General features: G+C 45.5%; 1 protein-coding gene and 1 long non-coding RNA gene across 3 annotated transcripts in view; one reads left to right on the forward strand and one right to left on the reverse strand.

The window, feature by feature from the left end:
- Positions 1–20,255, reverse strand: part of ASIC2 (acid sensing ion channel subunit 2) — a 995,000-nt gene that overhangs the window by 601,739 nt on the left and 373,006 nt on the right. The window lies entirely within an intron of this gene.
- On the forward strand, positions 14,067–20,218 carry LOC140607450 (uncharacterized). The gene is made up of 3 exons (XR_012009459.1): positions 14,067–14,457; positions 15,244–15,741; positions 20,007–20,218. It is a non-coding gene; the product is annotated as an uncharacterized lncRNA (long non-coding RNA).

Here is a 20,255-nt window from a genome sequence, read left to right on the forward strand (position 1 = left end):
AGCACACATACCACAAGTTCTCTCTGTAAATGTTAGCTGATAGCGGGAACCGTGACAATGACATCAAGTTTGGCATGGGAGACCCAGAAAAGAGAAGGAAGTCATTGATTTGGGAGAAATCAGGGAATAGCTCACAGGGGAAGCAGCATTTGGACAAAGTCCTGTAGAGTTTGGGAGACTCAGATTCAGGCGTAGAGAGGGGGCGAAGGCTGGAGGGATAAAGAGAATTTCAAGATAGCAGATGACGAACCCAAGGGAGAAGACACGTAGGGCACTGGGGAAGAGTAAGAAGGTTATCCGTTCGTTCGTTTTAACTGAAGTATAAAGGAAATAAGATGGGCAAGAGAGAAGGCAGGGCTGGCATCCAAGAGGAGCCCACACCCCAGGGGAAAGGGCCTGGACTTTCTCTGCGGGGCACAGGGCACTACAGAAGACATGGAACAGCTCTCTCTTGAAGTGCATGCTGTCTTACCTAACAGAGCAGTGATGTCCACATAAAAGCCATCAGGGCTGAAAGGCATCTGAAGATCATCTGAGGCGATCCCCTTTTGTAAAGATGAGAAACTGAGGCTCAAAGAGGAGGAATGATATTAAAGCGAACGCTCCAGGACTGCATGTCATGGGGGCGGTGGAGAAGCTTCCTACATTGGGGATGAAGCCCCGGATCCCTTTTGTCTCAAGCTTCTACAATCCCCACCCAGTCCACTGCACCCACAGCAATAGCATGGCCTCCCCAGGAAGGAGCAGAGCCCTGGTGGCCTTCTCTTCAGGGAATTAATTCCCACGCATATTTCAGTAGCCACCTAAGTGCTTCCCTGAACCTAGCTCATTATCAGAATCGCTTGTGGGGCTTTGTGAAGATGCAGATGAGCCAGCTCCATCCTCGGAGCCGGGAATTCTGTGGGTCTGGGCTGAGGTCCCTGCATCTGTGTTTTCAATAAGCTATTTATTTCAAAGGCGCAGGCTTCCAAGAACATGCCCTTTGTGTCTCCCACCAGCAGGAAGCCCCCTTATGTTTCCCCACAGTGGATCACAGTTACTTGGCAGTGTTTGCTCTGCTTGTCTTGGGAGAGCACATCTGAGTCATCTTTAAAACTCACCCCCACCCTCCCAGCACCTAGGGCAGTATTTTTTACATAACAGACACTAGACTAATACTTGATGCATTAAAATGATTGCGTGAGTGAACTATTGGGTGAATCAATAAATAACGGTAATAGTAATAGCTACTATTTTTTAGTACTTACTCTGTGCCAGAAACTGCTAAATATATGTGCTATGTCCTTCATTTTTTTAAAAAAGATTTTATTTATTTACTCATGAGAGACACAGAGAGAGAGGCAGAGACACAGACAGAGGGAGAAGCAGGCTCCATGCAGGGAGCCCGATGTGGGACTGATCCCAAATCCCCGGGTCATGCCCTAGGCCAAAGGCAGGCCCTCAACTGCTGAGCCACCCAGGCATCCCGTGCTATGTCCTTTAAAAATCTATCCCTATGAAGCAAATACTATTATCTTCGGTGTGTAAATACTGGAACAAAGGGTCAGAAATATCAAGTGACTTGTCCAAATTTTAAGAACCTGCAAATTAAGAAATACATTTTTAAGTGAGCCGGTGGATGGATGGGCCGACGATGCCTTCCGAGGAACTAGAGCCTCCAGAGCAAGATTGCTCTCTTCTGTCCTCTGCCGGCCTAATGAGGTATAACAGAAAGAACACAAGCAAGTCTGGCTTCCTTAGAAGGGTCTGGGCCGTGCTACCGTCTTAATCCTCTTTTCATCGAATTGATCATCTTTCCACCTGAGACCTTCTTCCTGCCCAGCATCTCTCCGCAGACCAGCTTTGGGCACCATTCGGTGCCAAGGGACATCCCTGTCCTTGAGCTTAGTAGGATCCCTGTGGCTAGTTCCACCTGAGTTTGTCCTAAAAAAGCATGAGCTCAGAGTCTGGAAGTCCCTTAAAGACCTTCCTACCTAGGGCTCTTGACTAGGCTCCATGGATGAGTTTCAGGGCATCTCAGTTTCACTTGTTTGGGTTTTATCTATTCTCTGGGGATGAGGAAGAGTTTTCATTAAGATCTCTGAGTTATGAGCCATGGTGCCTGGTTTAATCCCAACACACACACACACACACACACACACACACACACACACACACACATTGTAGAGGTGATGTTGTCACAGCCCAGGAGGAGGAAGGGGTTGGCCCAAAGAGGGTCAATGGGACTTTGCTGAAGCTCCTGTTGCCCAGTCCATAGCAAACCACTGCACCACATACTCTCCCAAGCCTATACACCTTTCTTTTCCAAAAAGAGGCCAGATTTCAATCAGGATTGTCCTTTCCCAGGGTGTGTGCTTCCTGGAGGCTGGAGGAGGAACGTGACCTTGTCTAGAGAACTCTGAACTAGCACATGGGAGCGGCTACATCCAGCTGGTCCCCCAGAGCTGATGAGAACTGAGTGCCCACACCTAAGAAAGTATGAGGCCAGTGGGCACCCCCAGGGGCTGCTCCGAAATCCCTCTTATGATTCATAGTCACCTTGGGAAATGGTTGGCACAAATGAGGATCTCTCCATTTCACAGATGGGGAAACTGAGGCCCTGAGAGATTAGGTAAGTTGCTTGGAGTCTCACAGCTAGACAGAGGCAGAGCTGGCCAGCCCCTTGGCTCAGTGCTTTCTGTCTACATGCAAGCTGGCTCTGGGTTTAGTGTGGTCCATGTTTGAGCAAGAATGTATGTTCAAAGGCCAGACATAGATTACCTCTGCAATCAGTCTTCCCAGAAATATCTTGAACAAGGTAGTACAGCAGCAACTGAACCTGGATTATCTCCTGCGTACAGCTAGCATAGGAAACCTCCTTCCCGCAGAGATTTCAGGTCGCTCACTAGCCATGACTCCTGGCCCCTGGCCCCAGCCCCAGTATTTCTCCCTGCAGTCCCTGGCCTTTCTCTTTCCCAACAAGTGATCAAACTGAACACACACAAACCCACTTTTCAAAGGAAAGGAAGAGAAGGAAGTACAATGAATTAACTACATTTGGCATCCCAAGGACTAGCCATGGCCATGGTCTCATTTTGTCATTTATTAATGCTTCTGCTCATTTACCAGATTTCCTGATGATCCGCTTGCGGGTGCCAGGCTCTTTGTCCTGGGATGCAGCCATGAATGGAGTTGCCGCCCTGCCCTCACAGAGAGTAGCTAGACAGACAGACAGACACTAAGAACACAAGCTAATATAAAGGTAGCCAACAGGATTCCAGATGGAACAATGTGGGGTGGGGGATGGGGCAGGACCTACACGGATGAGAGACCCTTTACACGGAGCTATGAGGGCTGAGAAGGACCCAGGTGGGTGAAGGCAGAGGGAGCAACAAGTGCAAAGACCCTGAGGTGTAGTTGTATGTGGTCTAGCTGAGGAGGAGGAAGAAGGCCAGGCCACAGCTGAGGCAGCAGCATGACACATGGAGAGGACGCAGAAGCTAAAAAGGGAGATGCAGGAAGAGACTTCGTGAGCTTCGGAAGAGTCCAGATTTTAGCTTTTAGAATAACCTGGGGGGTGGTGTATTATTATTTCTGCTCCCATTTTACAGTTAAAGAAACAGAGAATAGCACGTAATATATAGGGGAGTACTGGGTTTAGGATGGGTTGCTGTTTGGTGGGGTACCTCCCCTGATGCTTGGAAGTGCAGTGTGGGTGGGGGCAGCCAGCCAGCAGAGTAGCCCCGGACATCACTCTGAATGGAGGGGCAAGGCTAGGAATGTGCTAGAGGATTAAAGATAGGAGCCCCCCCACACACCTTGGGCTTTCTCCTCTGCTCTCTCTGGAGCAGTTGGAAGACTTTCGTGGGAAAAGAGGTGACTATCCTGATGGTCCCCATTGCCGGACCAGAGAAGGTAGCAGGTAGGTCACTGGGCTGTGTCTACTGCACTGGCTTTCCAAGTATCCAACCCAAAGGGAAGTGGTACCCACAGTATCCACAGTGAGGGGAGGCTTGATACCCTAGCTCTGGGGAGGGAGCTCATCTATAGACTGGCAAGACTTGGGTTGGGAGTGCAGAGGTTTGCAGAAATGCACTGGCAACACAGCAGGGCTGAACCTCAGGCAAGCTGCAGACACTGAGGATAACTCATACCCCTCATGCATGTTCCCAGAGCCCCCAGAGTCTCCTTCCACTAGAGGAAGCATCCAAAGACTTCCTTTCCCCCCTCTGAAGAGTGAGGGCTATGTTGCCAAGGCAAGAGTTCGTGCAGGGCCACCATTCAATCTCCTGCTGGGAGCCAGGTGAGAAACATTTCCCCAAGGCCTCGGGAACCCATGGGTCTCATCCCCACCCACGATGGTGCATTGAGCCAATGGGACCTGGGCTCTGGGTCCTGTCCACATGGCCTCTTCTGGCTGCGGTACTTGGTAGTTTACTTGAAATGTGTCATTTGTTTGGATGTGTTTTCCCCTTCTAAATATATATTAGCTTTTCTAATTTTGTATTTAAGAGGGCTTCCCAAATTGTCTAGGCTTTAGCAGTGGTTCTAAAATCTCTGCTGCATCTGACACTCTGACCCTCCCTTCTGCTTACATGCTCTACTTCCCTGGCTTCTGTGGACAGAGTTGCTCCATTGATCTCCTGGATAACACCAGGTCACACTTCTACAGCGTTTACCTCATGTCTGGCTCCATTCTATCTGCCCATAATGACCTGTATTGTTTAATCACCACGATAATATTTTAAGGTGGGTGCAACCATAAACCTCATTTTTACTGATGAGGAAACTGAGGACAGAGAGGTTAAGACACTAGCCCTAGATCACACAGCTAGTAAGTTGAAGAACTGTCTGCTGTTAGCTTTTAGCTGGCACCTCTCCCCACAGCCTCAGGCTTCCATGTGTCCAACCATTCACTGGATATTCCACTGGCCACAGACTCAGCCTCTTTAGATGGAACTCCTTTTCAAACTCAGGACTGGCCTCTCCTGCCTGTCTCTCTCTGTCAGCTTCTGGCACCATGAAGGGGAAGGTCTATTGTGTTCTTCCCTGCCTTTGTCTTGGCATATAAGCATTCCTCTCCTTCTCAGGAGAACCACTCCTCTCTCTCCCTCTCTTTCTCTCTCTCTGTCCCTCTCCTTTTCTCCCTCCTTGTGTTTCTTTTGAGCTGCCATCCTAGAACCCAACCTCCAGCCACAGCGATGGGTCCAGGGACAGACAGGGTTCTGGGACCGGGAAATCAAGGACATCATATGCATGGACACTTTCTGCACTGAGATGGTACAAACCTGGGGCTACTCACAGCTGGAGGTGCCCTCCCAGACTGACAGAGGGTGAAAATGAGGCCAACAGAGATGCTGAGATGAGACAGTAGAAAAGGAACATAGAGAAGCATGTCACACATGTCCCAAAGTCCCTGATACCAGTGGGGCCCCTGGATGTCCCACAGAGATGACTAATTTCAGTTGGGTTTCTGTAATTTGCAACTATCCAATCTGACCCCAAACTAGGAAACTTATGGCCGTTCTTGTCACCTCTGTCTCCCTCATGAGGCAGCCTATGACAACCAAGTCCTATCCATCCCCATTGTATCTGGTTCTGGCCCCCTTGCATCCAGGATCACTGCTGTGCCATGTCCAGGCCACCATCAATCATTACCCAAGCTGTCAGCATGATTTCCCCTAAGCAGCTCTCTCCAACCCAGCCTCCCCCTTTCTACCAGACAGAGCTATCGGAACACACACACGGGCAGCCAAGTCCTTCTGAGAGCATTTCAAGGCTTTCCCACCATTTTCCCATGATGCCCAAGCTCCTCGGAACAACAGATGAGGCCCTGCATGGCTGGAGGACTGGACTGCCTCAGCCTCGGGCTGTTACTCATGTTGTCCCCACTTCCTGAAACACTTGACCTTCCTGACCCTTACTTTCTCATCTATATAAGGTTGAGCTTATACAAGGTGACCTCTATAGAACGCTATGATTCCATAAATAGAAAGCCAAATCGACAGGTGATTACTTCAGTACATCTTCACGACTGGATTTTTCTAAGTAAGGCTCTGGAAGGGATGAACTTCTCTTTTTCGTTTCCTATTCACTCCATATTCAGGAGATCTGTGTGTGGCCTCTAGAAATCACATTAGATAGATCAATTAAAAAAAAAACAATAACAGAATAATTTTCATTTCCAGTCTTGATCATCTGAAAATGTTAATCTCTTGCATTTTCTCTTGGCTGAATGCCAGAGCCAAATTAGATTTATGAATTTAGCATGATTGCAAGTTAACAGATAACTCCATGTTCTGCTGAGCCAGTGCAAACCTTTAATGTTTAATCAAGGAGTGGAATTAGGAGTTCAGTATGCCTTGCCTGGGATATTTTAAAAAATGAAATAGGAAATGCCCCTAGTCTTTTTTTTTTAAGATTTTTATTTATTTATTCATGAGAGACACAGACACACACACACACACACACACACACATACACCACCGAAGCAGGCTCCCTGCGGGGAGCCCAATGTGGGACTCTATCTCAGGACCTGAGGATCACGACCTGAGCCAAAGGCAGATGCTCAACCACTGAGCAATCCAGGTGCCCCTAAAGTCTTCTAACCAGAGCTAACTTCTAACCTGTCTAGCCTGCCAAGGTTACTCTCAGCTGATGTGACTTTGGAGAATATTGCTTCTGGAGGGAGGTTGGAGTAAACCCCATAGGCCCGTGGAGGCACTTCAACATCATCGCAGAGCCCTGTTCCACTGCAAGGGATAGGATAGTTGGTGTATGAGTTTTCTGGAGCTGAAGTAGCAAAGTACCACATGCTGAATGGCTCAAATAAGAGAAATTTACCATCCCACAGTTCTGGAGGCTAGATGTCTGAGTCCAAGGTGTGGGCAATGTCATACTCTTTCTGAAGGCCTAGGGAAGCATCTGTTCCAGGCCCTTCTCCCTGCTTTTGGTAGTTCCTTGGCTTGTAGCAACACGTCCACTCTTCAGGTGGCAATGTATGGGTAACTCTGTGTCCAAATTTCCCCTTTTTATAAGGACACCAGTCATGTCAGATTAGGCCCATTTCTATATGACATTAGCTTAACTAATTTTATCTCCAAAGACCTATTTCCAATTAAAGTTACATTTTGAGGTCCTGGGGAGTGAGGAGATACAATTCAACTCATAACCCACAACCCGTTCGATCCTGATGGGAAAATGTTTGAACACTCAGCCATTTGCATGTAGACTTCACTTCTAGTTTTTTCCACAAGTCTAGGTAATTGTTTTTAGAGTTTCTGCTAATAATTTTCTATACCTTTTTCACTTATAACCTTCTAAAGGTTATATAAAAGGCTCTAGGCTACATTAACTTAACCTACAAATTATATAGCTTGGTATCTTTAAAAGTAAAATGCTGGCCTAAATCTCCAGAAAAAAGCAGAAATGTCAGAAAAGCTGGTGGCTGCCATGGATTTCAGGAGTCTAGCCCTATCCCACTGGGAGTTCCTTTGTAGTGGCTTCCCCTAGAACTGGCTTCTCAAGTGCAACGAGAAACAACTCTTTAAATGCATTCAGATATCAGAGCAAATAGAAATGATGGTTCCTCTTTGCAGAACACCATGAAATATTGATATGTGAAGCTAAAATGAATATAATAAACATATAATTGCCTGCTAAATTGGTCATTATCTTTTCTAGGTTCTGATTTTGACAGGAAGCAGCAGGCTCCAGTGGTTTCAGGGGAAATTTTTTTTCTTAAAATTGAGGAAATTATATTCATGTCATTTTCAAAATTATTGTTGAAAAGATGTCCATGATCAGATTTCAGAGGAGGAACAAATTGGTCCACGTCAGGAACACCAGCTTCTCGTGGGAATGCCACCACATACTGTACCGAGTTGGAAAATAGATCACAGCAGGATCCTGTAGCAAAGCCAGCCATTGCATGAAGTCTGGGGCAGGGGACAGATCCAAATGGTATTGTCGTATCCAAGCAGGGCCAGCAGCCCCTAGATTTTCTGGTCTGTCTTACTCCTTTGCCCAGGCACCAAAACAAGTTTTTGAGGCATCAAAGTCTACCAGTCTGACCTTGCCCTTGTCCTCATTTTCCACTTCCTCCAGAGGTCACAGTCTTTCTCTGAGGAGTGAGGCATGGCACCCACCTATAGAGCTTGGCTTTGTCTCTCTCCCCAGGGCAGAAGATGCCACCTGCTACTGTCTACATGGATAGAAAACAATCCTTCACCCCTAGCTTGGCCCCAAGCAGGCTCCCTATCTACCATGACCCCCTCCCATGTTGTGCATGAGGATGAATGGCTTCCCCCCAACCCACCTCCCACCCCTCCATCTATCACCAGCTGCCTGTCTGTGGCCTTCGCCAGAATCTCCAGCCTTCCCCCGGTGAATGCTCCGGAGACCCCCCTCCAATTCGTGTCTCTTGCCTGAGCTCTAAATTACCCTGACAGCTCGTCCTTGATAAGGAACGGCTGAAGATCATGTTTCCCATCAGGGGTTGACTAGCTCTGAAATACAAAGTCCAAGACTCCAAAGTGCTGGCTGTCTCCTGGAAAACAAGGAAGGAGCCTAACCAGCTGGGTGGTGCTTACTTGAATTATAAGAGAAAGGGGCTGGTCGGGTTGGTCTTTTTATTCATTTGAAGAGAGCTTATCAGTCCCTTGGTTTCAGTTGTGCCCTTCCTGGTCATTTGTTCCATAGCTGATCCTCTCAGGATTCCAGATAGCAGAGTTCTTGGGTGGTATGGTCCCATCTGTCAGATGAGTAGACTGAGGCCTGGAGATGGCACTCAAGCCAGATGCTCAATAGCTATAAAAGGGCCACAGCGTCTGGGGCAATGCCCATGTCTCTCTCCTGGCTAGGTCATATAAGGACCAGGTGGATAGGAGGTTGTGATGATTTGTTTATCCTCGACTGAAAGACTGCTGCTCTCTATCAGGGTGGCAGGCACATTGAGAGCCATATGATGTTTTGAGAGTGAGTCTCCCACTTGAGACTGAATCAAGGCTGTTTTCCCACATGACTGCCTTGTCAATTTGGTTCCGACCTCAGAACAAGGAGCAGGTCCAAGTCCTGGGCTCCAGTGGGAAAGCTGGGCTGGGGCTGAGCAAGAGCGGGGTGCTGAGGTTTGTTTGCTGGCTGCAGCAGAGGGTCCCACGATGGTGTTTCCAGGGCTGAAGGGGTGCGCAAAGGTAAATCCAGGCAGGAGAACCAAAGTCCACAAAGGCCTGGACAGGTAGGAGAAAGACAACAGAACTGAAGAGAGACAGGATGCCTCTGAGCTGTAGATTAGATGTTGGGGATGAAATCAGGGTAGAAAGGTACAGGTCACTGGAGTAGCGTGTGTCTGGTGTTGTCAGAACATAGGTTTCATCTCTTACACTGCTGCTCAGTGTCTTGGCACTGCCTATACCTCTGGCTTGAGGAGGACCCTCGGCTCACCCTGGGGGAGGAGAACTATGATCAACTAGTGATGTCTGCCATGGGTACCATGTTGGGGAGGGCCCACACACATTGAGTGGCAACCATCTCTGGCCAAGAAAAAAAGCTTACATTTATGATTCCCATCCAGTTCAGTTGGACAAGTATTTATGGAACTTCTCCATGTGCTACACATGAAGGTCAGTCCCCGGAATATAGAAATAGGCAAAGTGCTTTCCTAGTCTTTGATGAGTTCCTGTGGCAGTGTGAGAGGCAGACACATAAAGAAAGTGTTTAACAAAGTAAGCTGGAGATGGACGTAGACACAGGGGTCCTACACCCAACCTGGATACCAAAGAAGGTCTTCCAAAGGAAAACAATGCTGTGCACACCATGACCACGCCCCTGGTGTCATGCCCCTGATTAGCTTATAGTACAGAGCAAAGATGATGAATGCCATTCTCATGATTAGGTTACGGTATAAGGTGAGGGTGAAGGGATTTTACAGATTAAAGTCCCAAGTCAGAAAGGGAGACAGAACATAAAGACTCCTAACTCTGGGAAATGAACTAGGGGTGGTGGAAGGGGAGGAGGGCGGGGGGTGGGGGTGAATGGGTGACGGGCACTGAGGGGGGCACTTGACGGGATAAGCACTGGGTGTTATTCTGTATGTTGGCAAGTTGAACACCAATAAAAAATAAATTTATTATTTAAAAAAAAAAGTCCCAAGTCAGTGGACTTTAAGTTAATCAAAAGGAAGGTTATCTTGGGTGTGCCTGATGTAATCATTTTTGAAGGGAGTATAGACTTTAGAAGGGGGTATAGGCTTTCTCCAGAGGCCAGAGATGCTCTCCTGCTGCCCTTGACAAAGCAAACCATCCTTTTGTGCAGAGGGTCATGCAGCAGGAAACTTTAGGAGCTAACGGAACAATCCTGGCTGACAGCCCACAAAAAAAAATGGGACCTCAGTCCTACAGCTGTAAAGAGATGAATTCTGCCGATAATCTGAGTGAGCTTGAAAGTAGATTTTTGGGGTGCCTGGGTAGCTCAGTCGGTTAAGTGTCCAGTTCTTGTTTCAGCTCAGGTCCTGACCTCAGGGTCCTGGGATTGAGCGCCTTGTTGAGCTCCCCGCTCAGCAGGGAAATCTACTTGTTTCCCTCTCTCTCTTCTCCTCTCCCTGTTCACATTCTCTCTCCCTTCCTCCCTCTTTCTCTCTCTCTCTCAAGTAAATAAATCTTTTTTTTAAGTGGATTTTCCCCTGTCTAGTATCTAGATGAGAACACAGCCCTAAGCCATACCTTGATTACAGCCTTGTAGAACCCAGAGCCCAGACCCAGCTAAGCCAACTGGACTTCTGATCCATGGACACTGAGATCATGAAGGCATGTTGTTCTCAGCCCCTATGTTTGTAGCAATAGAAAACTAATGAGAATGTCCAAGCTAGAGAGGGGAAGGAGTAAGCCAGGTGTAAGTGGAGGCCAGGGAGAACATTTTTAAGTCCAAGGAATCATGGACAAAGGCCATAGCATGAACAGTCAGGCAAATGGGACTCCCAGGACAGCAAGAGTTAAGGCTGAGAGGAGATAGGTCTGAGTGGTGGGGAACCTGGGGGACCTAGGTCACCCTGCTGAGGGTGGGCAGTGGGGACATTCTCACAGTGGCTGAGTCTATTCCTCTCTGGATCACTGCCACATGCATGCCCCCCTCTCTAGGGAGGTAGCCCTACTCAGTTACCGGCTCACACAGTAATAGCTCTGATATTCTGATCAGTGAGGATGGCCCTCCAGCCCTTATCTTGGCCACAGTTGACAGGGTCTGAGTTAAGGGCATCAAATCTTGAAAGCAGATCTGAGGAGGACATTTCCCAACTGGAGATTAGGCCTAGGCAGCTAGAGCCTCAGGCCATTATTGGACAGAGGGGACAGGACTGGGGTCATGTCAGTGGAGTTGCATCAGGAGAGGACAGGGGTTGGAAGAGAAGTCCAAATGCAGTCTAGCTGACATTCTCATGAACGACTGAAGGGAACATATCAGGCTTTGGGGTCAGATGACCCAGGTGTAAATCTTGGTTCTCCTACTTACTGTGTGTCCTTGGATGACTTGCTTAACCTTTCTGGGCCTCAGTTTTCTCATATACAGCAAGGACAAGAGGAGTGACTTCTTCTTAGGATTATTGTGAAAACTGAATGGGATAGCATTTAAAATACTGAGTACTGTACCAGGCATATAGTAGGTGCCTAGTCTGAGTTTTTTCTTCGCCTTCTCTAGGTTCACAGTCCATAAGCAGAAGTGGGTCAGTGCCAGAGAGTTTTGTAGCAGAGACCTAGGGAGTTGGAATTTGGAGGGATACATTCAGATGGGTACTGGGTCACCTCCTCAAAGAGGGGTGCATTTAGCCATGAGGAGGATCGAAATGAGAGAAGGGACAGACATGGCAAGCCACCGCGGAGTACTACCCAGGACAATGTTTCTCATGCATCGAGATAGATTCTTGCAACTTCTGAGTCATGCTGTCTCAGCCTTATTCCCTGGGAAGCTGAGACTGCCCTTCCCTCCTGCCCCCCACAGTCCCCCCACCACCACCACAATGGACCTCTTTCCTTGGTATTGTGGAAGAGAAGACAGGGGCTCTTAGACAAGGCTCTCCTTCCCCACATGGCCCAGGTCACTCAGATCTCTTTGCGCTCTGCTTTTCCCCTTCAACATGGCTCTGGGTGGCAGGTGCCAAAGGAAGAATCCAGATAGCTTATGGGCCATTTCCTCTGCAGCTGAACAATAACAGAGGATAATTATCCATTGAACGTAGTTTACTGCATTTGATTTCAGGTCCTGTGCCCAGGTATGGTCACAGTCTGAGCCTCCCTAATGACCTGGAGAGCACAGCAAAGGATGCGATTATTCTGTTTATTGAGAATTAAAATAAATCTGGTCAGAGAAGAAGCCATCCGCTATTTGGCTTTTCCCAAAAGCAATTACCTGTAATTTTGCTGCTTCAGAAAAGAGAATCACTAGTATTTGAGGACCAAAACCATTACAGCAACCTGAGAAGGCCCAGAGGAGACTAATCATCACATTTTTTTTCTCAGAGCTCCGTCAACCTCACTTCTTTTGGATTTGGGCTCAATTTATAGCCTATGCAGCCCTCTCAGATGCAGGGAGGGGGGAAAGTGTGTGTGTTGGCAGAGGCATGGGTGTTAATTGGAAAATTCTGCAACCACCTTTATCAAAGGCGAGGTGGCCCCCTGGCTTATTAGTTCAAATAGTTTCACCTTGTCCAACTGATATGTGTTCTGGTTCTGGCAACTTCTTATTGTTTTTGTGTATTTGTATGTGTTTAAATTAAAGATGCTAACAAAATAGGGCAGCCCTTGTGGTCCACTGTGTGTTAGGACCAATTGCAAGGTGCGTTGCAAGTTAGTTTTTACTACTAATGGTAAAAATACTGATGGTTGCAAATAATTTGCTTAAAAAATAGATCCCAACGGAATGGAAATCATTCTGATAATATTATTACATCCATTCACCCACTCACCTGTGAGATACTTAATTAGGTGGGAGATTTAAGGTTGGCCTGAGAACCAAGTCCTAGGAATGGCACAGAAGCCAAAGCCTGTCCCATCCATGCTGCATGCTCCAGCAGGGAGCCATACCTCCTGGACTATCGTTTATGGTCACTTTCATGGGAACAAAGCTTTTGGATTGAATAACTTTGAATGGATATCTTGCTTCCTTCATCCTCCCACCTGACCATCCAAAGCTATTGTGTCCAATATCTGAGTACATTTATGTGATAGTATTCCACATATATACATCATGATATGTGTGAATCATTCATTATCTCTCCCTCCTCCCCAGTTGCTATGGAGCCATTACCTCCAGTTCTTAGCTAGAGAAATAGGGATCTGGAAGTCCCTTTGAATGACCTGTACTTTCTCAGGTGTCTCTGTGGGAAGCACCTGGCCACCCACAGCAGCAGGAAGGGCAGTAACTGACCTGATGGTGTTGAGGATGCTGTAGTTGTTGGCACCTGAATATAAAAACAGTGGGCTTTGTAAAGGGGCTCATGCTGAAGACAGGTCTGATCACACATGTAAGTAAAATTGTAATGGAGAGATCTCAAAAAGCAAAGAGAAGTTGCTTCCTCGTAGTATCTGGAAAGGAAAGTGTCTGAGACCCTTGGCTTAAAGAGAAACCCAGATGAATGGAAATCTGCATCTCCAGTTTTTGTGTTTTCCCAAGATTACTGAGCAGCAGCTGGGTTTAAAGTGGGGAGAAGGGAGCTAACAGCTAGGGAGTGAACCAAGTCCAGTACTTTATAAATTTCTAGCAACTCTAAGATATGATTCTATGACAGTGGACACTATTTCCTACCCAGTATCCTTTCCTCCCTTCCTCCTCCTTAGTGGAGTTCATGTGACTTGCAGGAAGCTGACTAACCTCTGGCTGCAGGAGTGAAATGTCACTGCTCTAAACCAATGATAGTTTTCCTATCCCTTTTCTACCACTGGGTTCAGAACCCAGGCTTACCCAACCAGGGCATGACAATCTCCCAATGAATGCTATTGGCCCAGAGTGGACACATGACTTCAGCTGGCCCAATCAGACTAATGGAACCATCATTTATCCCAGGTTATTCCCATAGGATGTAAACCAGACAGCATTCTACCTTCTGTCTCTACTGGTGTCCTTTTCAGACCACCTGAAGAGCTGGTCAGGACAATATCGACACCAGGAATCAAGGGGACACAACACAGCCAGCGCTTGCTCTACCACAGGACTGCCTTTCACAAGAATACATTCTTTATCATTAAGTCAGTTTGAGGACGGATTCTACCAACAATCTAGAGCATCCTAAGCAAATATGATTGGTGCCACTCCTCTTCTTGAAGCAGAGTATCCTTGAGTGGTTTTAGGATTAACAGTCCTCAAGTCAAGTGACCCTCCCTGGTCCAACCTGCTGAGAGTTTTCAAGGATGAGAAGTGAGGGAAGAGAATGCAATGGTTTAGAACAAAGCTGGTTGCCCAAGACCGGGGCAGTTTCTTTGGAAAGGAATTTAGGTAGAGCTGGCTTTCCAAATCATATCTACCATGCCCAGTTGGAAGGGAACTGTCCCTTTCTTTCTTTTTTTTTTTTTTTTTTTTTTAATTTATGATAGTCACAGAGAGAGAGAGAGAGAGGCAGAGACACAGGCAGAGGGAGAAGCAGGCTCCATGCACCGGGAGCCCGACGTGGGATTCGATCCCAGGTCCCCAGGATCGCGCCCTGGGCCAAAGGCAGGCGCTAAACCACTGCGCCACTCAGGGATCCCGAACTGTCCCTTTCTTATGGTATTTTCCACCCCGGGGTCCTGTTCCACCTCTGACACATTTTTTAAAAGTAGGTTCCATGCCCAACACTCAAACTCATGACCCTGAGATCAAGAGTCGCATGCTCTACTGACTGAGCCCATGGGGTGCCCCTCTTCTGACACATTCTTTTTTTTTTTTTAATTTTTATTTATTTATGATAGTCACACAGAGAGAGAGAGAGAGAGAGAGAGAGAGAGGCAGAGACACAGGCAGAGGGAGAAGCAGGCTCCATGTACCGGGAGCCCGATGTGGGATTCGATCCTGGGTCTCCAGGATCACGCCCTAAGCCAAAGGCAGGCGCCAAACCGCTGCGCCACCTAGGGATCCCATTGATACATTCTTAATAAGTAGTGACCTAGGGGATGAACGGAAGAATGTGTACACCTATACTTTACCCACGAGGCCCTCTTTGTCTCTGTTACAAGTTCTCTAATCCTGTCTTGTCCTGCCCTTCATCTTCTCAACAATATGCTAACTGGAGCTTTCCTCTCATAGGTGTAAAAGGGAAAAGAACCTCAGCAGTGTTTTAAATGTCAGGTACCAGCTTGTTAGAGAGAACGTGAATAAACCCATCTCTCTGCTATGGTCCCAAAGTGCCGTCTCTGAAGAAAGAATCAGAAGCTGTTGTAACAGATGGTATTTCTGATATGGCCTCCACCCCCAGCTGGGGCCAGTTTGTACCACCTCCTCTTCTATGAGCCCGAGTCCCCCAGAAGCACTATTTTAATTATACTTACAAAACAATGCTGAACCAGTGACCTAATAAGTAGAAAATGTGCCTACCCTGTGCCCCAGCAATTCTGTTTCTAGGTCTCTACCTTAGAGAAAGTCCTGCTCATGTTTAGCAGGAGGCCTGTATAAGGGTATTCACTCCCATACTGTAAGAGAGAAAGATAGAAGGAAATAAACTTGAGGGCAGTCATTCAATGGAATAAAATGAATGAACTAGCTCCACATATCAACATGGATGGGTCTCAACACTGGGTGGACAAAGTAAGTGGTAGAAAAACGCATTACACAGCATTTAAGTGGACATTTTGAAAAAAAGTAAATATATTTGTGCACCATGTGTGTGAGTATGCATGTGTATGTGTGTGTGGTAAAAATACATTTTAAAAAGCATAGACTGGAAAGAATGGCATTAAATTTATAATTCTAATTGCTTCAGTGGGGATGGAATTTATAGGAATGAAATGGGGGGACATATGTCTTTATCTGTAGGGTTATATTTAATATGTGTGTGTGTGTGTAAAATATATCTGAAGCAAAAACAAGCAAAACTTTTCATCTGCTTAGCTGTCCAGTGAAAACACTATTCTCAGGAAGCCTCAGGAAATAAGTCCTTCTGTATAGCTCAGCTTGCCAGACTTCAGAGAGCTCATCTCATTAAGAACTAAAGCTTCTTAAAAATATGTAAACTCTTTACATTATTTCATGACTTTTAAGAAAATAACCGTTCCAAAGTAATGTAATACATGCATACATTTTTCAAAAACTAAAAAAAAAAATCTAAACTAAAAGGCTTTTAATAAATACACCAGCCCCCTGCCCATTCTTCCCCTGGCTGACCCCTCAGCTACACGACCCCCATAGCAATCTCTTCATGTTTTTCTTCCTGCCTGGAAAGAGGGATATTTAATTCACCCCTCCCCTGCCCTCTGCCCCTCCCCCATTCTTCCAACATCATCCTATTTCAATGTCCTATTAAATCAAGTCAGTGTTTACATTATTATAGCTATAAAAATACTGTTCGCTGCTAATCGGAGAATTTTACTGTAATTTATTTCCTTTCTCACACAATTTCGGTTTTCTTGGCTTAATCACTGCCTTTTTTAAAAGCTTCATTTTCTATATAGGAATATGATTTTATCTCAGCACTTCTTTAGCTTCCTTAAATTCATTTTTCAGATGATAACCTATTGTCTACCAATTAGTAGTAGCCATAGCAGTAGCAGGATTTAAACTAGAGACCTCATTTCTGGAGCATTCTATGTTCTTATTCATGGCAAGGCGTAGTTCACATCCTGGGACTTCGGTCTGTCATTTGCCACCCCTGTCTGTTGAGTTCCCCCTTCCTTGCATTCCATGCCCTCCTCATTTTTCAGATTATTCCCTCCACCACATGGGTGCTCTCTAAGAAAGAATGCACCTGAATGATGTGAGCCCCTGTGAATCTGAAAATGACTGCAGTTTACCTGTGTACCGATCCACTGTTTGCTTTGGCAAAGATTCTAGGTTGCAAAGCATCTTGCTTCGTAAATATGAAGGCATAATACATTGAAAAAAAATTGTAGCTTTCTCCACTTCAAGTTTTAGCTTCTAATCTCGTTAGTCAAAAGTTTTAATGGCTGTCTCTTTGTGTGCTACTTCCTCCCTCCCCCACTCCCCGGCCCCCCGCCCCTGGACTTTACAAGGTCAAAGTGAAGAGTACAGTTTTGAGGCTTGCTTTAAAATGACTAACTCCACAATGATAATTTTAAAAAGCAGTTGTCAGAGAGAGTGGAATAAAGTCACTGATGTCATAGTGTGGAGTTATCATTTTGATGTCCAGTTCCCAAAGAGGTCAGTCTGCTCTGGCTTTAATACACATTACTTTTGATGAAATCACAACATTTCAGGGACAATGAGGAAGCTGGAAATCCTCACATGAAGCACCTGGAGCTTAGAGGGAGAGGCAGGGGCACCTCGGGAATTGAGGTGTAAGGACTTCTCATGCTGGAGTGGAATGGACCTATCTGTGTCTTGCCTTCCTGCTCCATATTTAAATTCTGCACAAAGTATCTGATTGGCCAAGCCCTGGGTGATACTGTTTATAGTCTCAACTGACTGCAGCCAATAAATAAATAACTAAATATTATTTAGTTATAGATTATATAACTATTTATATAGTTATATAAATATAGTGTATATATTTAAACTTAATATATAAGTTTAATATATAAGTTTAATATATAAGTTTAATTATATAAAAATATTTTTATATATATATAAAAATATATATATTTTACCATGGAAATATGGAAATAACTGTCTTCTATAGGATACAAAGATAAAAAAGTCTTTTTTTTTTTTTTTTTGCCACATTAGTGAGGCCAATTCACTCTACACAAGGGAAAGGAAATAGGTCTAGGCCTATCTCCCGACAATAGGCTGACTTCTACAAGGTGTTAGTCCCAGGGTCTATCCTACTTAGAAACTAGTTCAATGTGGAGTTTGAGCACCTCCTTCTGGTCAGGACCAGCCATCGTTCTATGCTGAGATAGTCTTTGTAGCACTACCAAAAATAATACATTTTGACTAACGTGATCATGAGAGATTGTCAGAATGAGGCATTTGTATGATACTTAATTGGCTAGAAAGCCTTTGGATTAAGATGGCAATCAGCCATCTTCCATTAACATTCCCTTGCTAGGAAAGTCCAGCCTACCTCCCATATCAATCTGTGTTAGTTTAAGGATCATCATAAGATGTGTGCATTTCACTGCCAATACTCCTAATCCATTGGCCAATTTGTCTAAGTGACAGCTGGAGATCTGCAGACAGTGGAAGCCAGAGGGGTTCAGCTCAGCTGGGCCAGCTGGACAGGGTGTTCCCATTGGCGTGGTAAATAACAAGGCTCATTCTGGAAGGCAGCAGCATCTCCCTTTCCCCCTTACATTAGCATCATGGAAAGTATTCTGGTTTAGGGATATGAAAGATGTGAGTTTGTCTCAGATCTGAAATATAACTAGCTTTGGCACCTCAGGCAACTACCTTAGTTTTCTCATCTGTAAGACAGTGATGTTGATCTTTCCCAACTGTTATGAGGATCAAGTAACTTAGTGTTGGTAAAGCACCTAGCAGATGTTTGGGATATGTCAGCCACAGCTAGCTCCACTCACCTCCCGAGAGGGGATGGCATGGCACTGGTTTAACCATGAAACACACGGAAAAACAAAGTTCCAAGGCAAAAGGAGTCTTTTTGTGAAGAAAGAGAGGATAAAAATCTGCATCTCTTAATTCCCAACCAGGATAGTCCATTGGAACTGGAAATCTAGGTGATGCAATCAAAGAAGCAGAGTCAGAGGGATACCTTCAGTTTCTGTAAGAGCCAACATACAACAAATCTCTGTAACTTTGTCCAAAGGAGAGGGCCTTTGTCCTGACAGAGAAATTAGGGAGATCCCTGTGAACAAATGACCTACACGACAGCTTAGGAATACTAAAGATCCAGGAGGGTTGGGGATTAGGTAGTCAGGATGCTCATACTCCCCCTGCTTCCCAAACCTTTAGGATTTTCTAAATTATAGAAAAGTGAGGGGCATGGACTAGAGAATACAATAGTGCTCTGAACATCAGGGGTCAGGAGCCCTGGGGTCTAGTTCTGCCTCAGGGAATTACTAACTCACCCTTTTGGTCCTCTCTGAATTCCCTAAACTCTTCCATGTTGGGGTTGGACCCAATGGTCCTTAAGGTCCTTATCAACTGTGGTACTCTAATTTGGAGTATCATCATATGGTCTATCCTAGCATCTGAGAAAAAGAGAAAAAAAGCCAGAAGATAAGAGGCAGATATGCTGTATATGTGAGAGCAAATGACTCCCTAGATGGGGTTTAAAACTACTCTTTGTTGTTTTGAAACCCCACAAAACCTCTCTCTAGCCCCCTGAGATCTTGGCTTCTGGTAGCTGCATGTTTTAAACACACATATGTCTTCCAGGGAACAACATAAATGTCAGTGTCACTTAATTGGAGACTTGCCTGGTGTTTGTATTTGAAATGAAAGACTTGGAACTAGTTGGTCTCAAATGTAGATCAGCCAAAGCATGAAAATTTTCTCCCTGCCTCTTTTTTTTCTCACATATTAACATTTCACATGAGTAATATATGTTCATTATTCAAGAGCACTTATAGAGATATATGGTGTAGAATTGGAAGTCTGCCATGACATTCCATTGATAACCACAATTTTTAAAAATGGTCTATATTCTTTTACTTATGTATTTATGTATGTGTGTATATGCATATGTATATATGTATCATATAAATATACTAGAAAGGTTTTTTAAATGCTTGTAGTAAGCTAAATGATAGCCCCCCAATATACCCTTGTCCTAATCTCCAAAACCTACGAACATTATGTTCTATGGATAAAAGACCTTTGCAGATGTGATGTTAAGGATCTTGAGTTAAAGAGATTATCCTGGACTATCCAGGGAGGACCTAAATACAGTCACATATATCTTATAAGAAGGAAGCTGAGGGGCATTTTACACACAGAGAGAAGGTTATGTGGAATTGGAGCAGAGACCGATTAGATGCTGGCTATGAAGATTGGAGTAATGAGGCCACAAACCAAGAAATGTCGGCAGCTACCAGAAGCTGGAAAAGACAAGGAACAGATTCTCCCCCAGAGCCTCTAGAAGAAGCACGGCCCTGCTGTCATCTTGGTTTGGCCCAGGAAGCCCATATCAGACTTCTGACCTCCAGAACTGTGGGAAAATAAATTTCAGTTGTTTTAAGCCACCC

The sequence above is a fragment of the Canis lupus genome, chromosome 16 (genome assembly GCF_048164855.1).
Source record: "Canis lupus baileyi chromosome 16, mCanLup2.hap1, whole genome shotgun sequence".
In the NCBI taxonomy this organism is placed as follows: Eukaryota; Metazoa; Chordata; class Mammalia; order Carnivora; family Canidae; genus Canis; species Canis lupus.